The sequence below is a fragment of the Staurois parvus genome, unplaced genomic scaffold, assembly GCF_062004578.1.
Source record: "Staurois parvus isolate SC_StPar_1 unplaced genomic scaffold, SC_StPar_1.0 ptg000090l, whole genome shotgun sequence".
Taxonomy (NCBI): Eukaryota; Metazoa; Chordata; class Amphibia; order Anura; family Ranidae; genus Staurois; species Staurois parvus.
In genome coordinates this window covers 15,889,277-15,908,009 of record NW_028317886.1, presented here as the reverse complement: position 1 = coordinate 15,908,009, position 18,733 = coordinate 15,889,277, and the positions used below count along the sequence as shown (strand labels likewise).

The following is an 18,733-nucleotide window of genomic DNA, read 5'->3' as shown; positions in this document are numbered from 1 at the left end:
CCCACACCCTCCCTCTTTTGATTGGCTCACTGGCTGTGATTAACAGCAGAGGAAGCCAGTGGTTCCTGCTGCTGCCTCAGCCAATCAGGAGTGAGAGTCCCATGGAGAATCGGACTCTCGTGGACACCGTGGATCAAGGTAAGCGTTGGGGGGCTGCTACACACAGAAGGTTTTTTTACCTTCATGCACAGAATGCATGAAGGTAAAAAATCTTGAGACTTTACAACCACTTTAATGCATTTAGATGTGACAGATATTAGCATGTCAAAGTGTATCTAAACAGATCTGCTTTTTGTCAGCAGGAACCTGCATGCAGGACTAATGCTGTGTGAATTAAACCTTTTGAAGCTTAAAGTGATTCTCTCAAAGTTGTAAGTTTGTTAATAAAAAAAAATGTTGTACTTGCCTGCTAAGTGCAATGGTTTTGCACAGAGTAGTCCCGATCCTCTTCTTTATGGGTCCCCGGCTGGTTGCCCTGGCTCCTCCCCCAGCAGAGTACCCCTAATAGCAAGCCTCTTGCTATGGGGGCACTTGAACAGGCTTGTTCCCCAACTGAGCCCCTGTGAATGGACATTGTCCATTCACACACAGAGCACGGCTCAGCCCCGACCCTCACTGTCCCTGCTCCTGCAACCTCTTTGGATGTCCTTGTCACATATCCTAGGACATAATTTATGTCTAAAGAGTTGGTTCTGGCCAGCTCAGTGTATTGCTTTAAAAAAGGCCTGGATTCTTTCCTAGATACACAGAATATAACTGGATACTGACATTTATAGGTAAAGTTGATCCAGGGAATATCCGATTGCCTCTCGGGGGATCAGGGAGGAATTTTTTTTCCCTGCAGGTGCAAATTGGATCATGCTTTGCTGGGGTTTTTTTGCCTTCCTATGGATCAACTGTGGGTATAGGATTATAACTTTTTTTTTTTTTTTTTATGGTTTAACTGGATGGACTTTTGTATTTTTTTCAGCCAGACTAACTATGTAACTATGTATGTCATTGGGGGCTACTTGAAACAACCCAAAAGAGGTAGCCATGCTCCTGATGATGTCAGAAGGGAAAGATGGCAACGTGGCACCTGTGTTGTGGTGCCTGAACAACAGGTCGCAGCAGGGCAGCACTAGATTTGCTGGGCAGATGACTGTCCATTGGGGACAGTTCAAAGTGAGAGGCAAGGAGGAGGAAAAAAAAAAGCTGGGAGGCCTTGTTGCTTTGATAACACGGACAGTTTGCTGGTATCCTCATTGTGCGTAGTTGTCTTTTTCGTAATTATTAGTAGCTGAGGTCAGTTTTAGGTAATATCCGTGAGCAATACTAATACATAACTAACGATCCATCCTCTTAGTTTTGTACCTTTAAATCCTAATTCCTCATGCTAACAATTAGATTACACACACATTCCCTAGTCCTTGGTAAGACTTGCTCTCCCACGAGCTGACATCTATGGCTCCTGTACAGAGCTGTCACACATGTTTTAAGTTTAACTATTCCATTGTACCGGGCCTGAAAGAATGAGAAACATTACATGAGAAAACATATGACTTCATGCTGCAGAAACACGCCAAGAAAACCACATCCTTCGGTTTTCTGGTTTTTTTTTTGGGAAACCGAAGCAGAAGAAGTTAAACAAATGCGAGGGAATCTGGGAGGGAAAGTGTCGTCTATTTTTAATATGTGAGTGGTATGTATTAGCTCAGCCTCCCATGTCACTGGAGTGTGCTGGATCACCGCTGACAAATCTGGACAGGGATAAAGAGGACGGACCTGGTGTATGTGCATACATGTAAACAACAGCCTGTCGGGACAGCCGCAGACACCCCATTGCTGTGCTCCGTGGTAAGGAACACTTTTATGTTTCATGCAGGGGCAGGGTTTGGAAATAATGACTCATGGGTGGATAGGGAGTCTTGATGGCATATTTCGGTGGTACACCCAGGAATGAATGTTTGTTTACAATATTCTGAGACAAGTTTCAGCACATGGTATAGCTATGTCAGTTTTTGTTGTGCCTTGTAGTATTTTATTCATAATGATCTATATGGGGAGGTAAGGCAGCTGTGAGTTCGGAGCCGAGATAAAAGCACAGGAACGTTTCCTGAGGCAGCTGTGGGGGACAGCAGGACATTCTGCTCAAGTAAGGATATGACGGACATGGAAATCAGGTTCAGGAAATGTAAGAAGCACAGTGCTGCTGGTCTCTTAAAGGGTTAGTTCACCTTTTTTGATTTTCTCTGAAAAGGTGAACTAATACTGTACACCCTTCCCACCCCTGTACGTAGCTCTGTGGGTGATGAGCTCTCAGTTCCCATGCAGCCAGTGTAGTGGTCCATGGGTTTGAAATCCCCACTCTTCTCCCTCTTCTCTGTGCAGAGCTTCCAGGACGGATCAGAGGAATGGTCTAAGCTGATGCTCACCAATCAAAATCACTTTGATCTGTCCCAGAAGCGCTGCAGATTAAAAAGAAGGGGAGAGGAGAAGAGCGGGGATTTTAAATCCCCAGACCACTGTACTGTCTGCATGGGTACTGACATCACGAGGTTAGTACAACTGAGACCAGGGGGGTGATGCAAGGTTCTATGGCAGGGGTCTCCAAACTATGGCTCTCTAGGTGTTAGGTTCACCTTTTTTAGTTTTCTCTGAAATGGTGAACGAACACTGTACACCCTCGCCAACCCCATACTTATCTCTGTGGGTGATGAGCTCTCAGTTCCCATGCAGCCAGTGTAGTGGTCCAGGGGTTTGAAATCCCCACTCTTCTCGCTCTTCTTTGTACAGAGCTTCCAGGATGGATCAGAGGGATGCTCTAAGCCAGTGGTACTCAACCTTCCTAATGCCGCGACCCTTTAATACAGTTCCTCATGTTGTGGTGACCCCCAACCATAAAATTATTCAGTAATTATAATTCATGAAGTGTCGTTTTACCTCCAATACTGCTGCTTTCAACACAGTAGCTGCTTTTAACAGAGTAGCTGCTTTCAACACAGCAGCTGCTTTCTACACAGTAGCTGCTCTTTACACATCGGAAATATGTGTTTTCTGATGATCTTAGGCGACCCCTGTGAAAGGGTTGTTCGACCCCCAAAGGGGTTGCGACCCACACGTTGAGAACCACTGCTCTAAGCTGATGCTCACCAATCAAAATCACTCTGATCGGTCCCAGAAGCGCTGCAGACTAAGAAGGGGAGAGGAGAAGAGCAGGGATTTTAAATCCCCAGACCACTGTACCGGCTGCATGGCTACTGACATCACGAGGTAAGTACAGCTGGGACCAGGGGGGTGATGCAAGGGTCTATGGCAGGGGTCTTCAAACTATGGCCCTCTAGGTGTTGAGGAACTGCAACTCCCATGAGGCCTTGCAAGACTCTGACAGCCACAGGCAACACTCCTGGAGGTAGAGGCATGATGAGAGTTGTAGTACTTCAACAACTGGAGGGCCGTGGTTTGGAGACTCCTGGTCTATGTTGTTCACATATTTCACCACATGCTCACACTTTACACCTGGAGCTTGACTCCCCTAGCTCAGAACGGTACATGAGCTACATTTGAAACAGAATGGGGAGTTTTGGTCCCATAGACTTTAAATTGTTACTAAACCCACAACAGTAAAATCAGTCTGTATATGCAGCAAAGCATGCTTGTTATACTCACTGTGGAACGTAAGGGGTAAATCCTCCACATTGTGTAAAAAGGATGTTAATCCTGTCTTCTCTGATCCTCCCCTTCTTCCACTGTCCTCCATCCATCTGCTGATAGAACAGAGCCTTGGGGGCAAGCTGCACATGCTCAGTTTGGTGTGTATTGCTATAGGTTTTTTTTTTCTTGGCAGAGTGCATGTGATCAGCACAGGGCCAATCGGCACTGTCTAGACAGAGGGTCAGAGGTCCTGCAGTCTCCTAGGACAATGAGAGGAGAATGAAAACTCCTCCTACAAGCTGTTATTGTCTATACCTCTAGCTTCAATACTTTTCGGCCTCATGCTTGCAGACCCTTGAAGGCATTAAATGCTAAGTTCACCTTTTGGTAAATAATAATAAATTCACTTTTTTTGCAGGCAGGGCTGATGTTAGAAACCACGAGGTCCCATACAGCTAACCTGACAGGGGCCCCCCCCCCAAAAAAAAAACAGTTTACCATGCTTCAGTTAATAATGAACATGGTGAGTGATCAGCACCAATCACTCATTTGTATTCATTCATGAAAGGAATGGGCTGGTAAATGTGACATATTTTCTGGACTCTTATAGCACCGCGGGGGTGGGGACTTTGGGTGCGGAGGAGGGGCCCACCCACCACCCTCCCTGCCCACATCAAATTCACCCACCTGCCTGGGCCCCCCTGGCTGGTCTGGGCCCTGTACAGGAGGACTGGTAGTACCCCCTTATCCATGGCCCTGTTTGCAGGTAACTACAAGCCGACAGCTGCTAAGGCTGTTGGGACTTGTAGTTTCTGATTCACAGAGGAGTGACACAAGCTGTCCTTCCCGGGAGGAAGTGATTATTATTATAGCTGCTAGCAATAATCACAAGTGAATCCAGCTGGCTGGTTGTACCCAAGTTGCTCGATCAATCGGTACATTCAGCCTGCCCACGTCTATGGCTGGCCTAAATGTGTGTTAAGTCATAGAGTCCCTGACCAGGAACAAGTATGCAGATCAGGAAGGTCCATATTTGCCCCCTCTGTGTCAATGACTTTGGGCCTCTGAAAAAACATGTCCCCAGTGGAGTGATTTGCCATAACATCTGTCCTCAACAGGAGTGAGGGGAAACTTTTTCCCATTGGAAAATGCAATAAAAGACCTCTATTCCTCCTCCCAAACTCCCACGCCATCCAAACTAACAAAAAGAAAAGATTTTGGCTGGTTTTAGTCTTTAAACTGTTAACACAAGTAGTTTTGCATATATGTGGCAGCATTACAGTTGTTTTTAATACCCTGCTGTCCCATATATGCCTACAGCTGTCGCTGCTGTTTTGTGGTGATGGTTTGCCCCCAGCACTATGACCGAGCTGTCACCCAATCCTGACAATGTGAACTTCCACCCACCATGTAGAACCCCTTAAAAAGGCTGGCGGGAGCGGTTAAAATGATGAGATCGCTCTATTGGAACAGCGGTAATATCATTCCATTACACTAGGAGACATGTGAGTGCTATTGGTAAACTGAATATTAGTGTTGGAGGATTAGGCTTCACCTCTGTATGGGCTCAATGTCATGTCCCATAGTTTGCTTTATACTTTGGTTGCTTAGAGTACATCAGGACTTGTCCTATGTGATACCTTGATGAGTATTTAAAACACCCACTCTGAACCCTTGTTAAACGACTTTATTTGACTAAATGAAACCTATTTATGGAGTTATTGAAATACCTAAACACTTGTTCACTACAACATCAACATAATGATACTGACGTGAGTGTGCAATTAACCTTTGCCACAAGCCATTTTTTAAATGGCTACAATGAAGATTTGTTTGTCAGTTTTATTAGCAATTACTTCGTTGTGCTAACAGCACATTGCTATTTGCTTCATTTGATCTTTTAGTCAGTACAGGACAAATGTATTAGTAATTTACTTCTTCTCTTGTATTGAATCACATGCTGTTGTGCTGCACATGCATTACATGGTGATTCTCATTGTAACACAGAATATTAAAAATAGTCAGATATGAACAGTGATTTTAATTTAAATACCTTTGCAGCTGGCAGACACACCAGTGGTTGTAATCTTTATTTAACCGCTTTCCCGCTGCCCTATAGCAGATATACTGCTACAGGGCGGCAGGGGTGAGCAAAAGTGTGTGTGTGTGTGTGTGTGTGTGTGTTTCTGGGTAGGGGGCGCGCGTGAGCCCTACCCGAACCAACATTCGCGCCCGCAGCTGTCAATTACCACGGCTGGCAATCAAATGTATTTGAAGACTTTTAGGAACCAAGTCAACATTCTGGGGAATTATACAATATAATGAAAAAATATATATTTTTATATTTTTTTTTCTTGTTTCTTTTTTAATTCATTATATTGTATGATCCCCCAGAATGTTGACTTGGTTCCTACAAGTCTTCAAATACATTTGAACCCTGTTTTGATTGATGACCCTTCTTTGTGGTCGTTGGAGGCTTCTTCCTGTTGACCCAGATACCATTGATCTATACCTAGCAGTGTGCTGATATCATCGACTGGTAATTGCTGTTTTGTTTGTTTTATATTTTGTTGTATATATTTGCACTTGTGTATACCATTTATTGATTATAGGTTTTTGGTTTGTTTTTGTTTTTCTTTGATTCATTGTAGATACTCATGTTTTGCCCTCTTTCCCTGAAGAAGTGGGTTTCATCCCACGAAACGCATTGGAATCTATAACGCAAAGCATTTCTCATGGTTTAAAGTGGATACTGTATTACCAGTTTCATCAACACCTATTATGTCCTATGTTGGGTGTTTTCTGTCTATATATGTCTATATATGCATATATCTCCACTGATAACCATTTACCATTTCATATGCTATCTGTACAGTTGAGTCTACATTGCTCTAAGTTAGTGGCTGTAGTTCGCCATTGCTGAGGCCCATGATGTTCCATACGGCTTGGGCAGCGACCGTCGCCTACTATAGCCACCCCTAGCTGATTATAATCATATGTCTTTTTGTGTCTATGTCTGACTATATGCCTTTTGTATCTATGTCTGACTAAACGTTTTCCACTGATGGGTGTTTTTTTTTAACTTAATAAAAGGGTTTAATTTTCAACTACTGTTTTCATGTTTTCACTTCATTTGTACTGGTACGTTATGGTACCTTTAAAGCCCCATTAGCTTTTGAGGTTAGGGTTCTTGTTTCAATTATTTCTTAGGGGTGTGGTACCAGTAAAACCGTTATACAAGGACTGGGAGAGCTAGTTTCTCTGACTTTCCCCTTATCCAAAAAAAATAGACTTTATGATTTTGTGATAGGAGGCTGTGTGCTCAGATCAGGGACAGGAGAATAATAAAAAATATATATATATATATATATATATATATATATATATATTTTTTTTTTTTTATTTTTTTTTTTTTTGTGGGGGGGTGAGCAAGAAAAGGATTGAAGTATGTGTAAATGCGCTCAAAAGTGCAGTTACACTTTAAGGTTAAAAATTCAGGACTGTGTTAACTCAGATTGACCCACGTTAGGTTAGAATAATACCTTTTTGGTGAATTTTATTACTGGAATGGCCCAGTGTTTAATTTATGTAAGCTTCTATCATTTGAATATTCTTGTGATTTTGGGCATCATATTGTACACCCTAAAATCCATGGTTGATCTCCAGTATTTCCCCACAGACAGCCCCATCCATAAATAAAGTGTATAACACAAGAGTGCCAACTGTTATGGCCCTGTGTTGGCTGATCTCTCCTTGTGTTGTCAATGGGATGTGGAGGGATATACGAGGTGGTATCAAAACATTTTGAGACTAGTTTTGTAACAGATGGCAGCACAAGGCTGCATGCACAGTCACAGGGAGCACCGACCTTCAGAACTCAGTGTGCCAAAAGACATCATCCTGTGTACATCGGGAGCTGTACAACTGGTGCTATTCTGACCACGTGTGTTACCACGTCTGCTATTTCATCATGGAGCGCAAGTTAGAACCCGGGCAAATCACTGGATCGCTTCAATGTTGTCAAAACAGTGACCTTTGACCTGGATCTTCAACTTCAGGAAGAGGTCATTCCCGTCAAACGTCTCTGTGGCAGATTTGCCCAGTTTCACGCAGAAATTCACATTTTCTCTTTGTTCTAACTTGCTGTCCATGATGAAATAGCAGACATGGTAACGCTTGTGGTCAGAATAGCACCAGTTGCACAGCTCCCAATATACACAGGACGATGTCTTTTGGCACACCGACTTATGAAGGTCGGGAGTTATAAAGGTGATACCACCGTGTAAAGCTGGCTATACATCCATGTGGTGCAGGCTGAAAAAAAAAATATGCACACACACAATATATATATGTGTGTGTGTGTGTGTGTGTGTGTGTGTGTGTGTGTGTGTGTGTGTGTATAATTACAGTGGGGCAAAAAAGTATTTAGTCACCCACCAATTATGCAAGTTCTCCCACTTAAAAAGATGAGAGAGGCCTGTAATTGGCATCATAGGTAGACCTCAACTATGAGAGACAAAATGAGAAAAAAAATCCAGACAATCACATTGGCTGATTTGGAAAGAATTGATTTGCAAATTATGGTGGAAAATAAGTATTTGGTCAATATCAAAAGTTCATCTCAATACTTTGTTATATATCCTTTGTTGGCAATGACAGAGGTCAAACGTTTCCTGTAAGTCTTCACAAGGTTGGCACACACTGTTGCTGGTATGTTGGCCCATTCCTCCATGCAGATCTCCTCTAGAGCAGTGATGTCGCTGGGCAACACGGACTTTCAACTCCCTCCAAAGGTTTTCTATGCGGTTGAGATCTGGAGACTGGCTAGGCCACTCCAGGACCTTGAAATGCTTCTTATGAAGCCACTCCTTCGTTGCCCGGGCGGTATGTTTGGGATCATTGTCATGTTGGAAGACCCAGCCATGTTTCATCTTCAATGCCCTTGCTGATGGAAGGAGGTTTGCACTCAAAATCTCACGATACATGGCCCCATTCATTCTGTCCTGTACATGGATCAGTCGTCCTGGTCCCTTTGCGGAGAAACAGCCCCAAAGCATGATGTTGCCACCCCCATGCTTCACAGTAGGTATGGTGTTCTTTGGATGCAACTCAGCATTCTCTCTCCTCCAAACACGACGAGTTGTGTTTCTACCAAACAGTTCTATTTTGGTTTCATCTGACCATATGACATTCTCCCTATCCTCTTCTGGATCATCCAAATGCTCTCTAGCAAACTTCAGACGGGCCCGGACATGTACTGGCTTAAGCAGGGGGACACGTCTGGCACTGCAGGATCTGAGTCCCTGGCGGCGTAGTGTGTTACTGATGGTAGCCTTTGTTACGTTGGTCCTAGCTCTCTGCAGGTCATTCACTAGGTCCCCCCGTGTGGTCCTGGGATTTTTGCTCACCGTTCTTGTGATCATTTTGACCCCACGGGGTGAGATCTTGCATGGAGCCCCAGATCGAGGGAGATTATCAGTGGTCTTGTATGTCTTCCATTTTCTAATTATTGCTCCCACAGTTGATTTGTTCACACCAAGCTGCTTGCTTATTGCAGATTCAGTCTTCCTAGCCTGGTCTATAATTTTGTTTCTGGTGTCCTTCGACAGCTCTTTGTTCTTCACCATAGTGGAGTTTGGAGTGTGACTGTTTGAGGTTGTGGACAGGTGTCTTTTATACTGATAACAAGTTCAAACAGGTGCCATTGATACAGGTAATGAGTGCAGGACAGAGGAGCCTCTTAATGAAGAAGGTACAGGTCTGTGAGAGCCAGAAATCTTGCTTGTTTGTAGGTGACCAAATACTTATTTTCCACCATAATTTGCAAATAAATTCTTTCCAAATCAGCCAATGTGATTGTCTGGATTTTTTTTCTCATTTTGTCTCTCATAGTTCAGGTCTACCTATGATGCCAATTACAGGCCTCTCTCATCTTTTTAAGTGGGAGAACTTGCACAATTGGTGGCTGACTAAATACTTTTTTGCCCCACTGTGTGTATGTGTATGTGTATATATATATATATATATATATATATATATATATATATATATATATATATATATATATATATATATAATGTATGTGTGTGTGTATGTGTATATATATATACATACATACAGATTCCTCCATCCATGCTACACAGCATGGATGGACAAATCCCCTTTCTTAGCTATTGTGTTATATGTACCTGATTGGATTTGGCTGACAATCCACTGGACTCCCTAAATTTCCTAAATTAAGGAATGTCAGGTGATAGGAGAGTTGACAGGGCCACGCATTAAGCAGATTTCAGCTGGTTCATCAGCATCCAGGCAACATTTGCTGCACATGACTAGTTTAAGAGTGGTGGCTTGAATTAATGCTACCAATATGTTGCTTTAGGTTTAGAGGGTCAAAGGAAATGGTAGTGTATAACTCCTCTCGGTTGCTGGCAAGATCTCCAGATAAGAAACTTTACAACTTTACTTAAGAAAACTGTATACAGTGAATCGTGATACCAAACCGACTGTAAAGAAAAGATTGTGGGCTTCTATATGCTTTAATCGCTTCAGTACCAAACATTTTTATCCCCTTCCTCTCCAAGCCAATTTTCAGCTTTCAGCACTGTCACGCTTTTGAATGACAGTTACTCAGTCATGCAACACTGTACCCAAATGAAATTTTTATCATTTTTCTTTTCACATAAATAGAGGTTTCTTTTGGTGATATTGAATCACTGCAGATTTTTATAAAGTTTTGGCTAAATAACGAAAAAGACCCCCCCTACACATACACTGTATATACATACACACACACACACTTTTTTCTTTTTCTGTTGAAACATTTTGCAGATAACCGTTCTTCATAAATTTAGGAAAAAATGTGTACAGCTACATTTTTTTTGGGTGAAAATAACCCAAATCAGTGTATATTATTTAATCTGTAGGAAACTATGGTATATGTATTTGAAAATCAATCCTGATGTACTGACTGCTATTTTCATTTCATTTCCTCATTTCTTGAGGCCCGAAAATGCCTGGACAGTGCAAATATCCCCAAAATGACCTCTTTATAGAAAGTAGACAGTCCAAGGTATTTAGTAAAATGCATGGTGAGTTTTTTGAAATTGTCATTTTTGTCACAATTTTTTGGAAAATGAAATTAAAAAAAAGTTATTTTTCACAATGTTACATACTGTCACCAGTGAAGTACACTGTCATCATATAAATGGTGTGGCATGATCAGGGACACTGACTGGTAACAGTATGTAATAAAAAAATATATATATTTTTTAATTTTGTAATATTCATTGCCTTAAGTTTTTTTTTTTTTAACACACTGATTGCTTATAACTGTGAATTTTACAGTTACAAGGAACCTTTTTTTTCTGAATGAAAACCATACAGTGTTTACTATTGTGATTAGCTGAAATTGGCCATAGCTAATCACATGTTACAGATGGGCCCTGTCTGTACCATGTGATCACTGTGACCAATTACAGAGCTAATCACAATAGTACACAATCAAAGGCATGAATCAAAACTTTTCATTGTGTACAATTGTCATGTAGTCTATTGTGATTGGCCACAGTGATCACATGGTAACGGCAGTGGGCCGATACAGTGCTCTGTCATTGGATGTGTCCGGTGGACACAGCCGTTGACAGATCACGCCAGAGTATGGTCCAATCCTGGGAGGACATCCTATCATAACAGGATAATAGGGCTCCCGCCCAGATGTCATCTTACAATAGGCAAGATGGGAAGGGGTTAAAATGGGTGCTTAGGCAAGTTGTCAGAAACATGCCTTGAATTCTACTTATAAACTTCTAGTTGGGTTGGCTACCATGCACAGCTGCACCAGATTTTATACTCTCCAATTTTAGTAAATCAACCCCAGAATGTCTTTTGGATAGTTATTATTTGCTCAACTTTTGAAAGAATTATTAATATTTTATGCGTATATATGTTATATAGTTCTGTAATTTTTGTTTTCAAAGTAAAAACATTTAAAATCGCTATGGGTTATTTTACTGTAATTGCAATAAATAATTTAGCATTTGCAGAGCGTGACTTTTAGATATTTCTTCAAGGCTTGGAATCTTTCCTGGATGTTCTGCTTTTCTGTTGGCTGCCAATTAAAATGTAGATGTGACCCATTTAAATGAGAGCTTCCACAATTCTAAGTTCATTTAGTTTCAGTTGATCTCAGCAGTGTTCCACATAACTGATTCTCCAAAAAATGTGTCTAGGAAGCAGATTTGTGAGAAGGGGAATACAAATGCAGGGTCATTCCAAAAAGTAAAATCATTCATTTTAATTCTATATTTAGGCCTAATAACTTGCCATATATAGATTTACACAGGTCTTCTATTCAACACTGATATTTTTGTTTTAGGGTGTTGTTGAAACAATACAGTACTGTCCATGATAGGTTTTTTTTTTTTTTTTTTTGCACTAACATATTAAATTTTCAGGGCACCCCCTTCTTCTAAGGTCCAAGTACTGATACACAAAGGTTTAGCAAAAATGTTAAGAGAAAATTTATCAATCCAACAATCCAAAAAAACCCCCAAAACTAAACATGAAAATAAAAGTTAGATAAAGAGTAGAAAAATGGGCTATGGGAGGGGGAGTGTAAGAGTTCCAAAGGTGAGAATAGTCCTAAAAATATTTGATAGGGATTTAGAAAGCTGAAGTACACATTAACGCTCGGTTCAGACTGCCACGACTTGGGATCCGACTTGTGAGACCCCAAGTCGCATGACATATGAGATTCTATGTTAGTCAATTAGAGCTGTCTTAATTAGCACTACTGAAGTCGCTCCGACTTTAGAAAAGGTTCCTGTACTACTTCAAGGTGACTTCTATCCAACTTGTGCCCATAGGCTTTAATGGAAGTCGCTTCCAAGTCGGATCCTCATCTACATTGATCTGATTTGGATCAGACATTACAGGAAGAATACCCAGGCATATCCTGAAAGTTGCTTTAAAGTAGTACTCAAGTCGCCTGGCAAAGTCGCACTATAAGTCGCGTGACTTTCAGGTTGCAGTAGTGTGAACCAAGACTCCGTCTGTTACTTTAAACACAATTATCATTTGTACTTCAAAGGTTTTCTTCTTTTTTCTTTTTACATTTTTCTTTTCAGAATAAAACATTCATGTCTTCCATACAATGGTCTAGTTAATGTCCCACAGGTGTTCAGTAATCATTTTCCTTATGTTCTTGTATGGTGTGATTTATATAGGTTCATTAATTTGTCATTATGTAGATTCTGTCTTCTTTCACCAATGTAACATCCCTGGTTTCACTTGTCGAATTGAATGAAGTAGTCCACATTACTATAGGTGTTCCTGTAATATCGAAGGTTCCTTTTGTGTGTGACACTTCAATGCTGTGTTTTTCAACCTTTTTACCTTCGAGGAACCCCTGGCAAAAAGTCAGATCTCGGAACCCCTGAAATAATTTTCATATTTACAGGGGTTGGACATAAGAATGGAAACACTACGTGATTTACAGGTATGAAAGTGACATGTTTTGCATTGTTAGCTGAAGTAATGCAACATTCTTTTGCTTCCGCTGTGTGATGAGACACCAGCTAACAGTTTGGAAACCTCACTTTTGTCATTCACTACATGCGCTGCTAGTGATACGGAGTCATGTCAGAGTTTACTGAGCTTCAAAGAGGGCAAAATGTTGGTGCCCGCTTAGCTGGTGCCTCTGTGACTGAAGTTGCCAATTTATTTACTGTGTTACGAAGTAGAATATCACAGGTTATGACGGCATATACAGTTTCCGGGAAAACCTTGTCTGATGAGCATAAGCACGGTTGACATAGTCAACTGATTTAAAGAGACAAAATTACGTTGTTCAGGATTGCGATCCGGAATAAGAAAACAATTGCCGCTAAAGTGACTGCAGAGCTCAATCTCGGTCTTCATGAAACTCCTGGGGACCTCAGCAGAACCCCGGCTGAGAAACACTGCTTTAATGGATTGCAGTGTTTGCCATTAAAAGGTATTGTTGTTTGCAACCCTGTAGTTATTATGATGTTTCCTGTTGATTAAAGCAGTATTAAGCCCACAAGCATACATTTATTATATTGCAGCTTACCAATTCTTAGGCTCCTTTCACACAAATGGACTGATTGGGTCTGCTTGTCAGTTTTTCAGGCGAACCTTGTTTGACCCTCCATTATCCTCTATAGAGTTGCGAGTGTAAATGGACATGTGTCCGTTTACACCCGCCGACATTCAATCAGATCTGCTAAAAATAGACGCATGGGGATCTGTTCCACCCTTCTATCTGGCAGATTGGCTTGGATGGCAATTTGGTGTAAATGGACAGGCAGTCCGTTTACATCTTCCAAACCCCCCCCCCCCCCCCATTGTGGAGATCAGGCCGTGACTGTTTCTGTGAACATGGACCAGCCATCCACCTGCTCAGCCAGGATCAGCGGATTGACTACTAGCAGAGCCTGCCCCGTGTGGAAGGGGCCATAGATGTGATGGCTGCATTAGTTTTTTTTTTTTGCTTTCTTTCTTTCTTCTATTTTCATCCAGTGATTCAGCCAGCAGAGTTTTTCAGATGTGCAAGCTCTAACAGCACGTGTCAGCTTACATGGATGACACAATCCATTTACCACTGGCAGGGGTGATTACAATTAAACCTTTATCCCAAAAGGAAAAGAAAAACTTTTGGAGCAACTGATTACAAAATGTGAGCTGCAGTTTGGCTTCAGTTTGTCATTGTATTAATCTTCGTAGCGGTAATCCCAAGTGTAGCTCGGGGTTAATTTTCAGTACCAAAAGCGCTAACCCCAAGCCACACTTGGGATTACACTGTAGTGTAATTTACCTTGTCCTGCAATCCCCCGATGTGCTCCTGCTGTGTTGTGTCACGATGCCAGCATCCATCTTCTGGGTTACGTTCCCTGCGAGCATCGCGACGCAGGGGGGGCGGAACCGACGGGAGATTCAAAACCGTAAAAACATGACATACACACAATACATTGTAATCTGATGGTATTACCTTACTGTATCAAAACATTTCACCTCAGTTTTGTCCAGTGCCCTGCCTGCACTTTTACCGTTCTTTCTGCCTGGAAACTTAAGAACGTCCATGGCATCCAAAAAGCGTCCCTTTTAGGTCAAAAGCGGTTTTAAACCAGCTAGAAATCCACAATCGTGAATTAGAATCACTTGCAGAATTGAGCGATAATGATTCGTGGGGAAATTCGTCATCAGACACTGAAAGTGACAACAGCAACGATTCTGCAATGATTCTGCTCAGTGATGTGCGAACTTGGTGCTCTATTTCAAATTTCAGTGTTTTTGGTTTGATTACATTATTGAATTAAATGTATTAATATTTTATATAATTTATTATAATTTATGATTTCATGTTTCAAACTTTATCATGTTTACTAGAGTCTTGTTTGGACAGATTTAAGTGAGTTATTCCTAAGGCCTACAATATAAAACAACAAATTTCCATGCGAAACATATATTGAAAACAAATATTGACATAATTAGTCCGCCAGGGAGGTTAATAGCTTCTAATACATTTAACACTTCCACCTCCCCAAGACTGACAATGATGTTGTCTGCTGTGCTCATTCAACCAGAATGGAGGCATTCTAATACAGAAGGTATGTTACTGGCCAAATCACCAGGGGAAAAAGCCAAAGAAACGAAAATTGATGCAGTCACCACATCTAATGATTGGAGAGCTGCAATATATTACATTTTTGGTTTTGAGTTTATTATCGCTTTTAATTATGTATAAATTTGGGTGGTTGCCTGAAGGCCAGAATTGGAGGTTGTTGGAAGTTTTTTCTTTCAGCAGTTCATTCTATGTTATGATGGGTTGCAGCTCTTTGTTTATCTTTTTATCCTTCTAGTGTTAAATTGCATGTGGTTACAAAAGGTAGCCATTTTTTTCCTCTTTGTATTGTAGTAGATTTTCACCTTTGGATCTTCGAGACATTGTTTGTGCTTGTAATGATGCTTTTGTTGCTTTCTTATGGAAAGATTCTGCTAGTACTCTTAGATGTTTTTCTATTTTCCAGATCAGAGAATACATGGTGATAACTAGCAACCTGTCTGTGTATGGTGGCTTGTTTGGTGTGTTGAGGTTGGAAAATTGAACAGTGAAGACCTTTTTATGAATGGGTGCTGCAGCAACACTATGGTTGATGCCGTTTATACATCCATCTGTATTTGTTGTCAGCATATCAAAATTTTATTAAAAACATTTTTTTCCATAAGATAAAAGTCACAAATCATTGCACCATTTTGGAATTGTGCTTGGGCCCGCTTCTTCAAAGCATACGATCACACAAAGATATGAAAATTTTGAGCAAGACTCAGGTTGAAAGGCTTGTGCTTCCTAATTTGATTTTTACAGTATGTTGTATCAAAGGTATGAGGGACTCGTTTAACAGCTAGATGAGATATACATGTAACACTACTGTCATCTGAAAAAGAGATGCCTTTTTAATGTCTTCCTGTGGTTCTGACTGTATTCCTAAAGCCCAATTGGACCTTCAGTGTGAGTAAGCTATTTACCATCCAGATGCATCAAAACCAAAGTGTGCAAAGTCTTAGGGGCCTTTTACACGATCAGTCTGATCGGGTCCTCCTGTCCATTTTTCAGGCAGACCTGAGCATAAACCCTAAGTCAGAGTTGCATAAGCTATTCGGATTGGAGGACTCTAGCTCCAACTCACTGGTGGTGTGTCAGATCTATGCAGTAAGACCACTACTCAGGCTGTGGCTGCTTTAGAAAGAAAAGGGGAAATGTAAGACATTAAACAACTTTTTGTTTTGATGCAACTGAAATTTAGGTAGCCAGTTTAAACTTAAGGTTCAGTTAGGCTTTAAAGTCCACCTTTTGTAATGTGTTGCATCTTACACCCATATTTAGGATGTAACACTTTTAGAAAGGACCGCCCCCCCCATGATAACCCCCATTTTGACAGCTAGCAGGGGATGTACCCCCCCCTCCCCACTAGCTGTCGTAATTTTAAAAAAATGTGGCTGTGCTGGGCTCTGCCTGCCCGGCTGTCAGGGCTCTGGGAATGACCAGAGGTGTGTGGACCGACACAGGGAAACACAGACTTTAAGTATAGCGTGTAAACAAGATAATTTATTAAGGACAACACAAACATAAACGCAGTGCAACAAACCAAACCCAAACCTAACACAAATACATACAACAAGGTGAAACAAACCCAAACCTAAACATATATATATATATATATATATATATATATATATATATATATATATATATATATATAAAGCACAATGTAGTCAGGTGGGCCGGGTCGGTAGCTAATGGGCAGAAAAGGTACAAGGAGTAAGCAGAAGATTGGTCAGCAGTAGCCGAGGTCGGTGCAGACAGAGTTCAAGCAGAGCCAGGATAAGGCAGGAAGCAGACAGGATGCAGGTACAGGGACTCATGGGAACAATACACCAAGGCACTGACTGCAGGCCTGGCTATTCCTTAAATACACCTCCTGCAATCAGCCTCAGGTGATGGCTTGATTGCAGGAGTGAGCTTCTGGCTGCTGAGAGCACCCGCTGGCCAGCCCTGGTACTGCAGCAACCATTGGGAGTTGAGTCCCACCACCAGTGGTGAATCCATTCCTGACACCGGCCGTGTCACTCATTCACAGTATTTTGTGAATGGGAAAACAAGTTCCGACAGCCTTTGTGGCTGTTGGCTTGTAGTTTTTAATGAGCTACCATGGCGCTCTGTGGTAGTTCATTGAGTCTTCCCGGCAGTGTGTATTTGCTTGCTTGTATGAGGTATGAGCACACAAGGAGATGTGAGGTGGATGCCTCATTACAACATATGCGGTGCGGGCCGACACTGACGCATTTTGTCACCTGACTTTATCAAAGGGTTCGCTCACGTGGTGATTTCAGCCGACTAGAAGGACTTTTGCACTTTATCACAATTTTTAATTTTGGTGGAATTATTTTGAAGTATTTGTGCATTTGATGAACTGGAATTTGATTTTTATTGATCTGTTTCACATATTCATATTCATTTGCTTTCAGCATAATATTTTTTTGTTGTTCATCAATTTTTTGTTACTGTGATATGTAATATTTTTTCTTTTGCGCTGCTTTTACTTGTTATTATAAAGATTCATGGGGTGATTATTGTTATACTCACTATTTAAGGCAGCAGCATTTTTATATACATTTTATTACTCATTTACTTATGTGAGATGTTCACTATTTATTTATTTAGTGGTTAGGCTATTTATATTTTATGAATATACGCTTGATATATTTATCTTTTTTTATTTTAAACGAATTGAGGCTCCCAAAATTAAAGCAGAACTCCAGGCAAAACCCTCTTTACATGTCCTTGTTGCTGATTTCCTACCTTCATTGAATATACCATCAATCTTCTGGTTCACTCAGTTGTTGTTCTGAAATAGCCTATTAATGTTCAGATTAAACTGGTAATTCTCTATGGTTTCCTGTTTGTAAGACTAGTGGCTGCTATGCTTCCTATTCCCACAGCCACTGGTCTTGATATATCCCTTCTATAGTTCTTTCTCTCCAGTCATTTGAAGAACTCAGACATAGGCAAAAAAAATCACCCATTTAGTATACCCCCTATAGTAAACAGTTAATACAATTTTGAAAATCCTTACCATTTAGGAGAAAAGTCTAATTTAATTTTCATGACCTCATCTCTGTAATTCAAAAGATAACAGCATCTGCTCTGCCAAGGAGGAGGTGTAACAGCAGGGATTATATCATATCCTCTCCTCTCTCTCTGCAGTAAAAGGAAACTACAGTTCCCATCAACCACAGGGAATTGTTGAATGTATCTGAAAGTTTGTCTGCCCACCACTGCAAGTGGGGCTGAATTACATCACTGCTTCCAAGAAAGAACTTTTGTCAAAGGAGCCAGGTGGACAATTGTCAGCCAAACAGCCCCTGCATCCAGTCAGATGTAGGCACTGTTCAGGTATTCTGACAACTGTGGGAGCAGTGACTGTCAACATACAATAGCCAGCACTGCAGGTCTGTTCATCTATGGCGTTGATGGGAGAGTCGGGGAATTTTTTTCATTCATCCCGCAGGAATGAGA

At 41.2% G+C, this 18,733-nt stretch overlaps 1 protein-coding gene across 5 annotated transcripts in view; it reads left to right on the top strand.

The window, feature by feature from the left end:
• The window catches only part of TRIM2 (tripartite motif containing 2), a 185,303-nt gene that overhangs the window by 72,937 nt on the left and 93,633 nt on the right, over positions 1-18,733 (top strand). The window contains exon 1 of one of the 5 annotated variants that reach the window (XM_089670446.1): positions 1,700-1,836. The exons of the other annotated variants lie outside the window; for them this stretch is intronic. The gene's annotated coding sequence lies outside the window, so the exon portion shown is untranslated. Of the gene's footprint in view, positions 1-1,699; positions 1,837-18,733 lie in introns of those variants that run through there. 5 annotated transcript variants of the gene reach the window in all.